This window comes from Lissotriton vulgaris, chromosome 10 (assembly GCF_964263255.1).
Source record: "Lissotriton vulgaris chromosome 10, aLisVul1.2, whole genome shotgun sequence".
Lineage (NCBI taxonomy): Eukaryota > Metazoa > Chordata > Amphibia > Caudata > Salamandridae > Lissotriton > Lissotriton vulgaris.
Genome location: NC_141698.1, coordinates 433,054,267 through 433,070,275, shown reverse-complemented (window position 1 = coordinate 433,070,275; position 16,009 = coordinate 433,054,267). Strand labels below are relative to the sequence as shown.

General features: G+C 42.6%; 1 protein-coding gene across 2 annotated transcripts in view; it reads right to left on the bottom strand.

Annotated features, from left to right (window-relative positions):
• The window catches only part of LOC147685366 (ankyrin repeat and fibronectin type-III domain-containing protein 1-like), a 3,163,580-nt gene that overhangs the window by 711,913 nt on the left and 2,435,658 nt on the right, over positions 1–16,009 (bottom strand). The window lies entirely within an intron of this gene.

Sequence of the window (16,009 nt, the reverse complement as noted above, 5' to 3'; positions counted from 1 at the left end):
CTGACAGGGGTCCCGCAGACGCCGCTTTTCTCTGTTCACTTCTCTCCCTTGCTGCTGCTGGTGACATTGCGGCCGCCGTGCAGGGAGACGGGAACCATAGCATCCAGCATCCCTTGCTGGTTTGGGACACCGCCTACCACCAGATACTTTCGCGCCCGGAGGTGCATAAAAGACAGCTGACCCCCCGCATCGCGGGACCGCGCGCGGGCTAAGCCCGGACAAAGGGCGGGCCCTCTGTGGCCCTCAGAGGCCCGAGGAGGACGGGACGGGGCTACCCCCTTGGCTCTTTGTTAAGAGGAGGTAAAGAAAGACACTTGCTTCATTTTGGTTTTCCACCCATTGACTTTGCCTTTCTCCAAGGACATTTTCTCTTCCGATCTTTATGATTTGTTGATAACTATATTGTTACACCCAAACCACACTATGACTCACAAGGGGGATAATATAAATAGTACAACATTTTCCATTGCTAGAGAAGTCGATAAAGGCGTATCACCCCAGCCCACACATAATAGATGGACCAAGCAATTGCCCTCACAAACAGTAGACACAGACCAAGCTTTTCCGTGGTTAGATGAGTTAAACAACAAATACAAAACAGTAGAGGAGGACCTAGGGGAAATTTTAAAGACCTAGCTCTGGGTACTATCCCCAACAAAACCAATATATACCAAAGGTACCAGAGGGTCTAAGGTAAGTGTGCCCATGTACAAGAAACCAAACCAGGACTCACCCCTACAACCAAGTAGTGACACAGAGAGCTCTCCGTGGATGAGGACAAGTACCCATCAGTCACCATTCGGATCCGCCCTTCATCATTTGGGAATTTTATCGGTACCACCCGTCAGAGATTTATCAGTACTCTCTTAGGAGGTCAACCCGGTGGTAGGGGGTAGCCTCACTAAAATGAGAGGACGACAGTGTGGTGTACCACTTGATGTTAGTAAGTGGTAAACAAGATGGGGCTGGGGTGTGTAGTGCAAAAGAAGATGTGAAGGAACAAAAAAACCAAAGGGAGTGGATTTAAAATTGGTTAGGGCTACGCACTCAACAAAGATTTTATTCCAATTGTGCTCACCGTACCAATGTTAAAAGCAATACGCCTGCTCACTGACCAATAATGTGGACAGCCTCAGGGCAGTGTGGTCACTGTCGTCCTCTCATTTTAGTGAGGCTACCCCCTACCACCGGGTTGACCTCCTAAGAGAGTACTGATAAATCTCTGACGGGTGGTACGGATAAAATTCCCAAATGATGAAGGGCGGATCCGAATGGTGACTGATGGGTACTTGTCCTCATCCACGGAGAGCTCTCTGTGTCACTACTTGGTTGTAGGGGTGAGTCCTGGTTTGGTTTCTTGTACATGGGCACACTTACCTTAGACCCTCTGGTACCTTTGGTATATATTAGATGAGTTAAACACCCTGTGTAAAACTACACATGTCTTAGTGGAATCACCGCTTCCTGACGAACGCTTCTGTGTATTACCTGATACTGGTAGCCCCCTGCAACCCCTCCCATCATCCAAAGAAGCCAACATTGAAAACACCCAAAGGATTACATTTCCCCAGTTCTCATCTGCTAAAAGGAAATGTAATGGGGTCAATAACATTGGGAATCAATCAAAACTCCAAAAATTGTGCTTAAGCCCCACAGTTCCAGTCAGTAATTCTTCCACGACTCCTGAGGTTGTTGAGAAATTAGTCGTTCTAGCATCCCCTACACAGCTGGATCTATTATCCCTTATTGAACAACTGGTCAGCTCTATTATTTCACCACTAATAGAAAAAATAAACACACTAGGGGACAGGCTGACTGGAATGGAGGAAACCATCAAGTCTAACTTGCTAGCCAATAAATGTTTTGTAACACCTAATTGTTCCCATCCACCTTTTACTCCCAAAGACCCCAAGCCAATTACGCAAGACAAAAGGGTTCCAACCCAATCAATAGTCCCTAACGCACCAGCCCCAATAGCTCGCAAAACTTCTTTTAAACCTGTTTTGCCGCAGCTTGTTGCTCGTAGAGCACAGTATAATAAAGTTACTCCTATCCAACTCCCACCGGAGGCAGCTCCTTTTGTGTGTGTCCTTGCGGGAGTACCAGTACTTACACCTGGGAAAACCGAGAGACAACATGACCTGCTGAACAAAGTTAAATTTTGGCTGACAAAAAACAGACCCTTGCCACCTAACCTCGAGGGTACAATAATGAGTGTTAGAAGGGTGGGTTGGCTGGGTTCCCTCCCAAAAGATATTGCTGGTGACCTAGTACTCGTTAGATTTAGGCAGAGACACATTGTCCCGTACCTGCGTACCTGTGCACCCCAAGTGGGAAACTCCCAATCTCCGTCTGGGATTTGCATGACTTTTACCCTAGAATGCCGTGCATCCCCTCATCTAGCCTAAAGGTAGGGTGCAACATGTTAATGGGTAGAGGACTCCATGTACCGAGCGGCCGTAGCTTTCCCACTGATACCCGACAGGAATCATTGTTTTATAGTCCTAACTATTGGAACCCCTATTAATTACTGTTTGATTTAATCTTAACCTGTGAAAAGTACGCTATAATTAAGATATTTATCCCCACAGGTTGGGCAAAAGTTTTTAACTTGCAGCTATTATGTGTTATTGTATGTATGTTTTTATCTATAACTGTTTTTAACTGTACGCTTTTATGATTTTTAAACCAAAATCGAATAAAGCTATACTGACTATCAGCGATTCCTTATTTTTCGCTAATAAGGAATCGCAAATGGCAATGTTGATGCATGTGGGCCTTAGATCCTTCATTTGAGTGTACTTTGGTTGTGTAAGGATATTGATGAGGGAGTAAGTATGTATGAGGAACATTTCCTTTGAAGGTGAAGTTCAGAGGACGTTATTTGCATATGTGCTGAGGATTATAAAAAGCTCAGTGAATGTAAGCATTCAGTGGGTCTATAATTGCTGCCCAAGCTGTGAATCCCAACATCTGAAATGGTACCAGAACATGGTAAAGATCCTAAAAAATCAAATCTCTTCCCTCGTAGAAGAAAGAGGCAGTGAATTTTTCAACGGGCACCTCTGAAAACTTCACAGGACTTGTGGTCCGAGATATAAAACGGTGAGGGTGACTGTGAAGTGATCTACCACTTGATTGCTCTTCATGCTAGCAATGCTCACTCTAATCCATGATTGAGGCAGTAACCTAGACTGGGTTTTGTCCGATAGTTGATTAGATTTCTCATTGTCCTGAAATTCTCCGACCTCAGATGGTTGTTGGTTAGGTGTTCAGCTGGACAACAGCTAAGTCTATAGACAACACTACGAAAACGTATGGAATACAAAGAATAGGTTATAAGGGTAAATAGTTGGAGGGGAGAAATAATGAAGGCAGCTTGACAGTTCCATTGATCTAACTCAAAATTTCTCCTTTGAGATTAGTCACAGAAAAGGAACATCCCAAAACATTGCAATCTGCCTACTTGAGATCACTAATTTTGAGAAATTTTGCAATAAACGAAAAAACACTTCACTTACATTTACAAAGATCATCAGCAGTGTTTTACAAGATGATTGACAGATTTCCGTTCCATCTCAAACTAATCCTACATTTTCATGAGTACTCCTTTCATAGTGGAAGATGTTTTATGAATTTTAATAGAATCGAAGCTCACCAATCCATTGAATAAAAAACCTTTACATTGATTTTAAAATAAATAAAATGTGCAACATATGAAAAGATGTAATTTGTAGGTATCTAACAGCAAAACATTTTAGTTTAACTCAAGTTTCTTATATTTTAAATTCCATATTTCGGACGCAGCAGCCTTTGCATAGAACTAAATGTAATATTTACATATAAAATAGTAAGGCTAAAGGGCATGACAGTGGGAGTCTAAAGGAAAGTATGGAGAGTAGAGAGGGAAAAAGTAAAAAGATCAAATAAAAAATAGCTTTAAGGGCAAAATAAACACGAGCGCTTTCCACACAACCAAAAGCTGGGGCTAGGTTTTCAAACATTTTTTGCTGGTTTTGGCATCACAAAAGTCCGGCAAACCAGCACCAAATGAATTTTTAGAATTCACTTTCCAGTGAAATACTTGTTTTGCGTGGAAAGCAACCTAAAAGTGGTACAAAGCAGCGTGAAGCACTGTTTTGCATTACTTAGCGCCAAGAAGGTGTTATGTTATATGAGTGGTACATGTGCAGCCCCATGCAACCTGCCATGCAACCACCCATGCCTTTAGACGCAAAACCCAATCTACAATGAACTGCAGACAGGATTTAGCACCAAAAGTTAACGCCACTTCAAAGGGGTGCTAACAGGAGAAATGTTTTTATTTCTCCTTTCTTTTCGGACTTTACATGCGTGCTGTATTATGCAGCACATATACAATGTGGGAAAAGCTTAAACTTGTCTAGGCATAGTATTTTGTGCAGGAAGGTTAACCCATGCCACACATATGTTTACATTAGACCTGGTGTATTCATGTAACTTAACATTAAAAGTGCTCTTGAACAGTTGCAGAAATTGCACTTACTATGTAATCTCGACATTTATATGAGTGTGCATATTAACGTTTTCTTTACAGTAACAAGGAATTGCAGTTCTCACATATATCTGCATTTGTGTGGTTCGAATAATATTGTTCATTCTTATATATTCAATTACTCATTTGAACAACACTTTGCATTTATTTTATATCTAAAAAAGTATTCAGTTGAATAGTACTCTACATTTAAATTGTAATTGTATTTGTATCTGTAATCATGCATTTAGCCTTGTACTGAAATGCTTGCGACACAAAATTGACTAAAGGCTCTACACATTGGATTTCTTAGTGTACATCCTTCAACGTGAACATTTGCTTTGAATGCAATATTTTTCTCTCCTCTGCAGGTGCATTTGTGCAATCTAATGGATAGAGAAGGCCCATTGTGTGAGAGAGATAGTGAGGTTCAGGAGGAGTACTTTTGGCATGGATCAAAGACCTTAATGAAGGAAGGGAGAATTACTGTTTATATGGAATTGGGAGACGGGAGGAATTCTAGGACATTCTAATCTGTGGACCAAACAAAATAAATCTTGAGTGTAGTTGCCAAGTTTTATTGTCTGGAGAGTGAAAATAATGAGGCATTTGGCATGGGATTCTTGAAGGTTCGTTTGTGAGTATAATTGATGAACACACTTCAGCTTTATTCAGATTCCTGTTAGATTTTGAGAGGTACAGACCCCTTTGAGACATCTCAGTTGTGTGACTTAATGCTATGCAATATTTTTCCCTTTAGAGAGCTTTTACAGAGGTTCTGCTATGTTGGCACCTTTATTGCTTCTCTGACTTAAATAGGGGTTCAATCTACTCACCAGACTTTGTTTCTTATTCTTTGTATTGCGGCTACAGAATTCCACATTTGCTTTCTGTTATTGAGGATAGATTTTGTCCCATATTCTGGATATCCTAAAGTGATTCTGTATTTTTATACTATGTTTCTAAGACTGATTTATATCAGCTTGGCTTTGAATTTGTAATAAATCCGTACTTAATCCTATTGTTCGATTCAGAGTTTTACTGTGTGGTCAAATGGGTGACAGTAATTGGGAATTATTAATTGATCCGAACTCCTTGTATTTCTCAGGCACCTACAAATGCCTATTGCAGGGGAAAGGAAGAAGGAGCCCAATTTTATTTGTTAGCAGTTGGTAGCAGAGGAAGGTTAGGTCCTGCGATAGGGAAACAGGAGACTTTATATGAGAATAGCTAAGGTCACAGTCCCTGTGTCCATGCTTTGATTCGGAGGATCAGAGGAGTTACGGAGTGGTAACATTGAGGAGTAAGTATTAATAGGGTTGCACATGTACAGTTTATGCTTAGCTTGCAGTGTTATAACAGTTGTGGGATGTTTGGCGGAGGTATTTTGAATGTTGTGTGAATGTGGTGTTTAATGTAAAGTTGAAGTTGTTAATGGGCCCAAAGTGGCCTAAGCATCCAAGATGAGGTGTAAAAGACACTGTTCTGTCAGTTTCTGCTGAGGTTTTGTGGTGTCTGTCATGAGAAGTTGACAGACCAATTGAGATAGGGACATTTATCTTTATGTGTGAAAGTGAGATATTATTAGTGTGGTGGACCTTTTGCGCAGAGGGAAAATGTACTGATAAGGGTGATTCCCCGTAGGTTGAGATTTCATTAGAATGTGTGTTAGAGTAGATCGGAAAGCGTCATTCCGAATTATTTCTTGCCTGATTTAATTCTTTCGATTTCTTTAGTAAAGCAGATAACATTTTATTTCTTGACATAGCATTGCATTTGTTTGCAGGAGTATTGCTGAAGAGAGTGTGTTTGTGAAAATTTTAAAGGAGGGTGAACCGCTGCAAGGATGAGACTGATGTCACAGTGTGATGATCTGGGATTGGTCGGCTGGTGAAAAGCTGCACTAATATTGGTTGTTCACTTCATAGGTTGTTGCCTTACTTTCGTTGCTGATGTTAAACACCTATTGTGTTAAGATTGTTATTTCCTGTTTTAAATCAAACATTTGTAATTGCGATCATTGACATTTTACCTGAAAGATAAAATGTGTTAGGGTTATACAAGATTTAATAAGGGGAGATGTGACGATACCTGTTAGGGAAAGAGAAGAAGCCCAACCCCAAGATACCACAGGCCATTATATGGTGATACATGTAAGGCTTCACACTGGTATTTGGCTTAAACAGTGACACAAGCTTATGAGAATGAAGGTGCACTGGCGTTGTCTATGCTATGGTACATTTAATGTGAGAATCATTGAAAATTTGAGGAGGATTCTGTATGAGATGAAACCACATCCTAGACCTACACAGTTTGAAGCTCAATGCCGAGGAACATGCAGCTCATGCCGTAGAGGAAAAAGTATCAGAGGAGAGCTAGAAAGGCAGTACGCGTACATACGTTGATGCAAGGTGGGACACAGGACATGAGGAAGTGTAGAACAGACATGATAGAGGGAGCAAAGTTGCATCCAGAGTTGACCGATGATGAATTTAAGAAGGACAGACAACAGAAGAAAATGAGAAGAGAGGAAATGAGGTAAGAGAATCAGCTGAGGGAGTTGAAAACTATCACAATGACTCTAGTGGTTGTCGTTCAGATGTGCTGATGTCGGAGCGTCCACTTCCATACAATGAGATCCTAATAAAGGGAGGTGGAAGCGTTAGCTAATGGAAATTCTGGAATTGCTACTGCACCTGTCAATGTGATTCCTAATGCTGTAGGGGCCACCCATGTGAATAGGAATTTAAATTTGATTGTGGAAAGTGTGGGCATTTGTGTCCTGGTACCCATGTAGCTCATAATGTTTCTGATGCTCTTACTGTCCCAATCAGCATTTGCCTTGTAGTTCCTATATGTAATCCCAGCTCGACAGGGAGTGGTACACATAATTTGGCTATTCCAACTGAGCTGAGAGCCCCAGAGAAAGCCCTACGAGCTTGAATATGAGATTTATTTCCGTGGTTCAAATGAATGCGAGTTCCCCTTGTGGTGCGAGTGCAGATCCAATGGTGAATCAGACTGGACTTGGACCTTTGAGGTCATTTCCAAGGTTACCAGATTTGGATTTGCTCACCTGCGAGCCACCTCTGAATGTGCATAGTAGCACCCCAAGAGAAGGGTCAGTACAAAATACTTCAGAGGTGCCGCATGGACTTGATGCTCAGGAGCTAGACTAATGGCTGAAGGTTCTCAATGCCACCTTGAATGAAAGCGGAGGCACAGAAATAAGTCAAGGAGTGATCAAGTCATCATTGGGAGGGAATTTGGTGGATGTAGCTAAATTAAAACGTGAATTAGACGAAATGAGAAATAGAAGTCTTGAATCAGCTTGAATAGACACTTATCAACAAAATGTGTTTATGAGCATGGATGTTACTAGGAGAGCAAGACAAGCTCATGATAAATTACCTGAAATAGCTCAGAAATAGGAAGTGGATTAGGAGCAGACAAAGGCTTTACAGAAAAGCCACTGGCTCTGCTTTTGCAATCAGGATTTATAGAATGTGAGAATACCAGGGTTGACCATGCAAATTCAGGAATTAATTAACGCCATCCAGATTTGGAGAGTGTTGCCTAACTGGGAAGCCAAATGGTCAAAAAGGAAAAGCCCCAAAAGATCAATGTGGGAATCACCTCCTTCCAGAGAGGCGGGGCAGGAACTATAGGTTTTCCTTTACAAGAGATACCCAGTGGAGGTTATGTTTATGTACCTTGGAGTAGGAGTTCTTGCGTCATTCACTAATGATTTCCCTGGGTTAAGAGAGAAGCCTGTAGAATGGTACAAACAAGTTGAGAGGTTGCTAATCATTTCAAAGGTGTAGTGGACTGATTTGAATATTCTATTTCATATTGTGGTTCAAAGTGCTTTGCGGACAGCAAGTAAAATAGGTATAGAGTGGCCTGAGAGAGAACCAGCAGGAAATCCTTTGACTAATGGTCCATCACCCATAGTACAAACAGGTGATGATGTGGTTGAAGTTTAAAGTATCGCCCCAAGATATTGACTGATTCAAGACTGACCTTATGACACAGGAACCCAAAGAAACGATTAATGCATATTATAAGAGATTGTTACTGACATTTGAACAGTGCTGTGGAATAGAAATGTTGAAGCCTAAGGACATGGGGTTTTTTGTGTCAAGGTTTGTGACAGGATTGAGGCCTAAGATCAGCATGATGAAGTAACAGCACTTGATTTGTTGGCAGAATAAGTCGGTTGATATTTTGCGATGCGCTAAGCATTGCAATGATGAGATTGACATGAAGCATAAGAAATTGAAGGAGAAACTCATTGTAGCACAAATAAAGGCTGCTAAGAGGGGAAGCCAAGTTCTGCAATTTGTTGGTAATCACCCCCTATGAAGGGAGTGTACCTGCAGTGAGCTCCTGCCATTCAACGGGGGGTGTTTTCTCCATTCACAAGGTAGGGGTTATCATATTGATCCAAGTACTGATATTGATGTAGCCATATTCAAAAATTCTAACCTGTGTCACTACTGTAATAGATTGAGGCATTTGAAGTGTGAATGTCGTCTTAATCCTGCAAATCAAGGTCAGAGTTCTGGGTTTACACAGTCTTAGAACAGTAATAATATGCAGCCTCAGTATGTGCCCAGACTGAGGTCTCAAAATTTGAATGCGCACAAGCCCCACTAGTGCAAGTTCCACAACCCCTGATGCCACAGCAAGTTGCCAATAATCCCAGATTTGTTTCAAATCAGGCTCTGAATGTGAATCAGATTTTTCTTGCAGGGTAACATTCCTTACTGGCAATATCCTAGGTTTGAAACCATTAAGTATTTTAGGCTTCAATCACTCCTCCTGACTGTGCCTGAGAGAGGAGAAGATTGCGCTCTTGGTGCCATCTTGGAGGTAGACTAGAGAGTCCCATTTGTAGATGGTGAGGTAAATGGCCAAACCATATCAATTTTGATTAATGCAGGTGCTGTCCAATCTACTGTGAGAACAGTTGAAGTTCCAAAAATACCCCTGTCGGGAAGAAGTAACCTAGTTGTTGAAGTTGCTAATCAACAAATGAGGAACCCTATTACTAGGATATGCCTGTAAGGATAGGAAATTATGAGGATGATCATCAGTTTGTGGTTTATGATTCAAGCCCTGTGAGTTTGCTAGGATGTGACTTGTTGTGCAAGCTGAATTGCACAATTTGTTGCACACAGAGAGGTGTGGAATTTCAGACCCCAGACGAGAATGTTGTCTTTAAAATAGTTGATCAAAATAATGTTGTTGCACTGCACCCTATGATGATAACTGATGAATGACCCTTGGATCTTAGAGATACTATGAGGTCCAAAGTTCTGGATTTTTCTGGGAAGGAAATTGGACTCAAGAAAGGAGCTGAGCCTTTCCCTATACAGAAAAAGCCAAATGCAGAATATACCAGAACACCACAGTATAATTTTACCCCTGAAATGATTTCCGGAATAACTCCAGTAATAGCAACAATCACCCAACAACGTATGTTGAAAGAGATTATGGTGAGTCCATGTAACTCACCTATTATGGGCCTGCAGACACCTAGCAGTAAGTATTGCATAGAGCAGGACTGTCGCAAAATAAACAGTAGTGCGATTCCTTGTTGTCCCGTGGTACCGATCCTGCTGTGATATTGTTTCAGATTTCATGGGAGGCTGAGTTGTTTTCTGTTATAGATTTGTTTCAAGCTTTCTTTTTCATACCCTTGCATGAGAACAATCAGTTCCTCTTTGCATTTTGGCTTGGCAGTTGCGTTTTGCAGGGTGCCAAGTTCCACAAGGGTATACGGAGAGCCCCTCCATTTTTAATCAGATTCTTAAACAGAATTTGAAGTCTTTGTTTGTGCCCTGTAACTCTGTCCTGGTACAGTATATTGACAACCTGCTGGTTGCGTCAAATGCTCGGGAAGCTTGCAAAACTGACACTATTTGCATTGCTGAACTACCTGGCTGAGAATGGACATGTAGTATCCCCCAGAAAGATGCAGTATTGTTGAAAGAGGTCTTGTATCACGAACATCACATTGAAAAAGGAGTCAAAAAGGCATCACATGAGAGAATTTTGGCAATTTTGAAAAATGAAACTGAACAAAGAGGCCAGAATGTTCTTCGAAATGGTGGGGTACTGTCGCCAGTGGATACCCAACTTTTCTCTAGTGACCAAGGGCTAGATGTAGGTAATTCCCATTTACAGACTCTTAAATGGGAAGGGGGCAGATTTAGGTATTTCCGAATTTCGGTATACCGAATCTGTAAGATTCGGTATTTACCGATTCGGTAAATACCGAATCGGTATTGCCCATTGATTCCTATGGGCCTTGAAGCCCATGGGAATCAATGGGAAATACCAATTCGGTATTTACCGAATCGGTAAATACCGAATCCTGCAATGGTGCAGGGGATGCCACTTTGACACCCTCTAGCACCCCAAGTACAGGCTTGTGTGACATGTGGCACACATACATGCCCTAAGGGCATGTCTGTGTGTCACATGGCACAGGTGTGCATGCACAGATGTGCATGCACACCTGAATTCAGTATTTTACCACACAATAGGATTGTGTGGTAAAATGCTGACTCTTAAGGGCCTGTGGCACACTTAGGAGTGTCAGCTACATATGGATTTACCGATTCGGTAAATATACCGATTCGGTATTTTACCGAATCGGTATATTTACCGAATCGGTAAAATTACTGAATCGGTAACATTACCGATTCGGTAGGCCCCCTACATCTGAAAAGCCTAATACGTTTCCGACCGGTATTAGGGCTCCTACATCTGGCCCCAAGCCTTTACAGAGGCTGACACACAAGGATGTGTCCGGTCTGGTAGTCTGGAACAATGATTTCTTGGTTTCATTGGTTGCCTTCCTTGAGTTGAGAGAAACCCTTTGCCACACCCGGGACTAGGAATGCCTGATTACAATACAGCGTTTTTGCTTTTTTGCAATGACAAGGAGGGCTGAGCTGTCTCCGGGCTTACACAAACACATGGAAGTGCCCGTAGACCTCTGACTCACTTTGCATCTACCTTAGATCTAGTAGCTGTGGCTTTGCCTGGTTCAAATCTGTGGCTTCCTTGAGTGTCAGCATAAACAGATGGGAAGGCAACTTCATGAATTATCCTTTAACGGCGTATGTGCCTCACTCTGTGGAAATACTGCTGATGTGTACTCACACACAGCATTTGACAAACAGCTGCCTGACATGGCAGGAGCAGAACATTCTGGCAGCTGAAAATTCAACTTTAAAAAGATGCTCTATTTTGAATATTTACACCCTGTTGCCTCTTTCTGAAATTGATAATGATGCAAATGAATTGGAGCATGACTGTCTCAATGAACTGTGCAACAAACCAAGAGCAGATATACAAGATAAGGCACTGTCTGAATCTGATTTTGCATTGTTTGTGGGTGGCTTGTGTATGTGAGAACATGAAGGAAGTGTACGAGCTGCCTATGCAGTCTGTACAGACAGTTTCAGGAGAAGTAGAAGCTTTGTGGCTCCAAGGAGTGTTTTCAGTACAAGTAGCAGAATTATTTGCTCTTACTCGAGCATGCTGTCTCTCAGACCAGCCGAGAGTGACTATTTTCACTGATAGTACAGCTTTGGTGTTGTTCATGATTTCGGACAGTTATGGTTCCAGAGGGGGTTAATGATCACCTCAGGCTCACCTTTTCAGAATGGGGACCAAGTCCGGAAACCGCATGAAGCATTGCAGATGCCTGCACAAATTGCTGTTGTTAAGTGTGCTGCACATTGTAACTGGGATGATTATGTGATCGTTAACAACAGATACATTAACGAAGTTGCCAGGTACTGTGCTTATAATGCTTTCATAATTAAGTATACAAATGAGAGAACAGATGAGACCAATTACAACTTTTTACTAACTACAGAGATGGGTCAAAGCAGGTGTCAAGAGAGATTAGGATAAGATTTGGGTTTCAGGAGATGGGAGACAAGTGCTGCCTAACAGTCCTTTACCCCTGATGGCCAGGCATTATCATGATCCTTCTCATGTGGGAAGGGATGCGATGGTCTGGCTGTTTAGGCAGACTTGATTCAATCCAAGGTTTAGGTGATGGCTTAAGCATTGTGACAATGGTGTATTGCTTGTCAACAGAATAACATATGGAAATGGATTGCAGTAACACAGAGTCACATAGGGAGGTCAGGTGGTTCTTTCAATAGGATATAGTTGGATTTTATTGAGATACCTGAGTGCAATGGATTGAGCTACATGTTGGTTATTGTATGTATCTTCTCATGATGGGAAGAGGCATACCCCACTAGAAGGAATGACAATCTCACAATAGAAAAGTTGTTGTTGAGGGAGTTAATACTCAGATGTGGCTTCCCGACTTCTTTGGAATCTGACCGAGGCACCCATTTCAAAGATGAAATCCTGCAGATGCTGTGCACTGTTTTACAAGTTGAACAGAAATGAAATTGTAGCTACTGACCTAAGGCTTTGGGTCTGGTGGAGCACATCAATGGGACTTTGAAATCTAGGCTTGTAAAGGTGTGTGCTTCTATGTCTCTGAAGAAGCCTGATGCTTTGCCGCTTGTGTTGAAGAATCTGCTCAGCATACCAGATCATAGTACAGGATTGTCCCCCCCTTGGGATCATCATGCGCAGTGCAATGAGATTGCCAGTTGTGCCTCCAAATTAAATTGTGAACATTACTGATGATCTGATAATTGATTATTGCAAAGGGTGGCTAATGTAGTGCATTCTGCTTCTCATCAGGTTAATGTTAATGTTAATGTTAATTGGAATTTATTGAGCGCTCGTACGCCAGAAAGCTTCATGGCGCTATAGAAAAGGAACCAGGCAGGCAGTCAATAAGAGGAGCTGTGCTGTCAGTAGTGAGCTTGGGTGAAAAGCCAAGTTTTCAGATATTGTCTGAAGCTGAGGATGTTATCGTTCAGCTTTATGTGGAGGGGGAAAGAGTTCCAAAGACCAGCAGCAAGGTGGTCAAAACAGCTGCCTCCAAGGCGTTTCCTTTTAAATGGAGGTACGATCAAAAGTGATTTGTAAGTCGATCGGAGATGACGAGAGGGGCAGTATTTTTTGAATAAATCTCTGATGAATAAAGGGCCAGAGTCATTCAGAGATCTGAACAATATGCACCCGGACTTGAAGGCCACACGCTGTTCAACTGGCAACCAGTGAAGCTGTTTAAGGCCAGGTCTAATAGATTGCCTCCTAGGTATATTCAGAAGAAGCCTGGCGGCTTGGTTCTGAACAAGCTGGAGACGTTTGAGCTCTCCTGTTTGGAGGCCAAGATAGATACTATTAGAAAAGTCAAGCCTGGACAGAACCAAGGAGATGACAATCTGTGTGAGGGCTGCTGAGGTAAAGAAGCGAGCAATTTTTTTTATTTTCTTCAATTGGAAAATACTGGAAGATACCACCGCTCCAACCTGTCTTTTTAGCGAGAGATCCTCGCTAATAAGGATACCTAGGCTCTTGACCACAGTTGACTTAGATGGGGGAACTCCCATACTGATGGGCCAAAAGCTGGAATTCCAACTAAGCGAGCTCTGTCCGGGCAAGACCAGCTCGGTCTTGCCCGGGTTGAGCTTCAGATGATTGCAGCTCATCCAACTCAGTATGTGGGACATAGTTCTTTGGAATTCAACCACTGAGTCCTGGGTGTTAAGAGGGAAGATGAGCTGCAAGTCATCCGCATAGTTGAAGATGGTTACATTTGCATTCCGAAGGGAGTGCAAGAGAGGGCGTAGGTATACATTAAAAAGCAGGGGGGATAGCGAGGAACCTTGTGGTACCCCGCAGGTGGTAGATATGGTGGGAGCAGAGAAAGAGCCCAATCTGACCGATTGAGTACGGCCCGTAAGAAAAGAGCGGATCCAGCTCAATGCAGGACCCCTGAGACCTGCCTGTTCGACACGGTCGACCAAGATGGTGTGGTCGACCGTGTCGAATGCAGCAGAGAGGTCCAGTAGCACAAGCGCCTGATGGATTCCTGCATCTGCATTCCGCCTTAGAGTGTTTAACACCGAGAGAATGACCGCCTCGGTAGAATGGCAAGGTCGGAACCCTGCTTGATTAGGTGCCAAGTACTCGGTTTTTTCCAGGAAGCTGGAGATACTTTCACAAACATGTGACTCCAGAAGTTTGGCACAGTATGGCAGCAGGTTGAAGCTGCAACAGCCCCGCCAAACCAGGAGCAGTGCCTTGACCTGAGCCCCAGTGACTGGGTCCTGGAGAAAAACATGTTGGAAAGAATTGCCGCAACAATTGCTTGGAGCCCCGCTGCTGATGGTCGTTCTAGGTGATCCTTGTCACCACAACTGCTGTGAAGTGAGGAGGTCTCCCTAACTGGGTGCATGCTGCCACACAGGCCATGTTCCGTGTCCTTTTGATGAAATATCGGCACCTCTCCCAGAAGTACCAGTAGTGGTCAAGAGACCACAGGAGCATGTTAGTCATGCTGTGGGGAACAGGAAAAACCAGAAACAGCACTTGTTTGGCCTGAGGGGTCCTAGAGAGTCGGTTGTCAAAGCTGAAGAGTTGAAGCTGTGGTTGTGATTGATCCAAAATCGAACCCCAATGACGGACCTAGTGCTGCAGAACTGCGAGTGGCGACAGGAGAGTTTTAGCCGAGAAGGCAGGAGAGGGGGAGAAGGATCTCGCAGGGAGAAGGTGACCTTACAGGCATCTCTGAAGATACTCAGGATTCTGATCTGAATGACGGAGAAGGAGAGGCAACTGCACTCAGAAGGTCAAAGCAAGCAAGGGTGCCCTGTCGGAGGTACTCTTCCCCTGAATGGACTTACTTCCTTACAAATGAAAGGGAAAACAAGATCTGGAATTCTGGGATCACTGTGAGAGTTCATTTGAAACTTCGGGAACTTGATCTTCATTTCAATCTTACATTTGAACTACCTTTGTTAGTGAAATTGAGTGCCATGAGACATCTTATTCTGCATGTGGACACATTTTCTTTCTTGGATGAAAATGAGTTCCCTGTGCCAGTCAATGAATGGAAGCACTTTATTATGGATAAGATTGCTAATGAACCTGAACTGTTTATTATTAGAGACATTTAAAAAGACGTGGTAGGGAAGAAAGAGAAGTAGAGAGGCAGTTGAAGGAGCCTAAGGTTGTCTTTAGAAGATTACAGAGTACGACTAAGGAAGACTCATGAAGACCTTTGTACATATTATTACTGCGTATTGTTTGAACTTTGGTTTTGCGCCTAGCACAGGTGGATACCGACAGAGAAAACTCTGCAGCTGCTACATTCCACCCAATGGTTTAGATTCCAAGTACAACATGTAAGTCAATTCTAATTCTAACAGGTGTAGATGCATCATAACAAGAACACTAATAGTTATAGTTGTAGTACTAGTATTTTTGTTTTACAGGGTAATATTCAGATACATATAGATCAGTAGAGATCAAGACTACTGTTGCCCCTACTACACCACATACTACTGATAGTATTGCATAGTTGTGGGAGGGTTA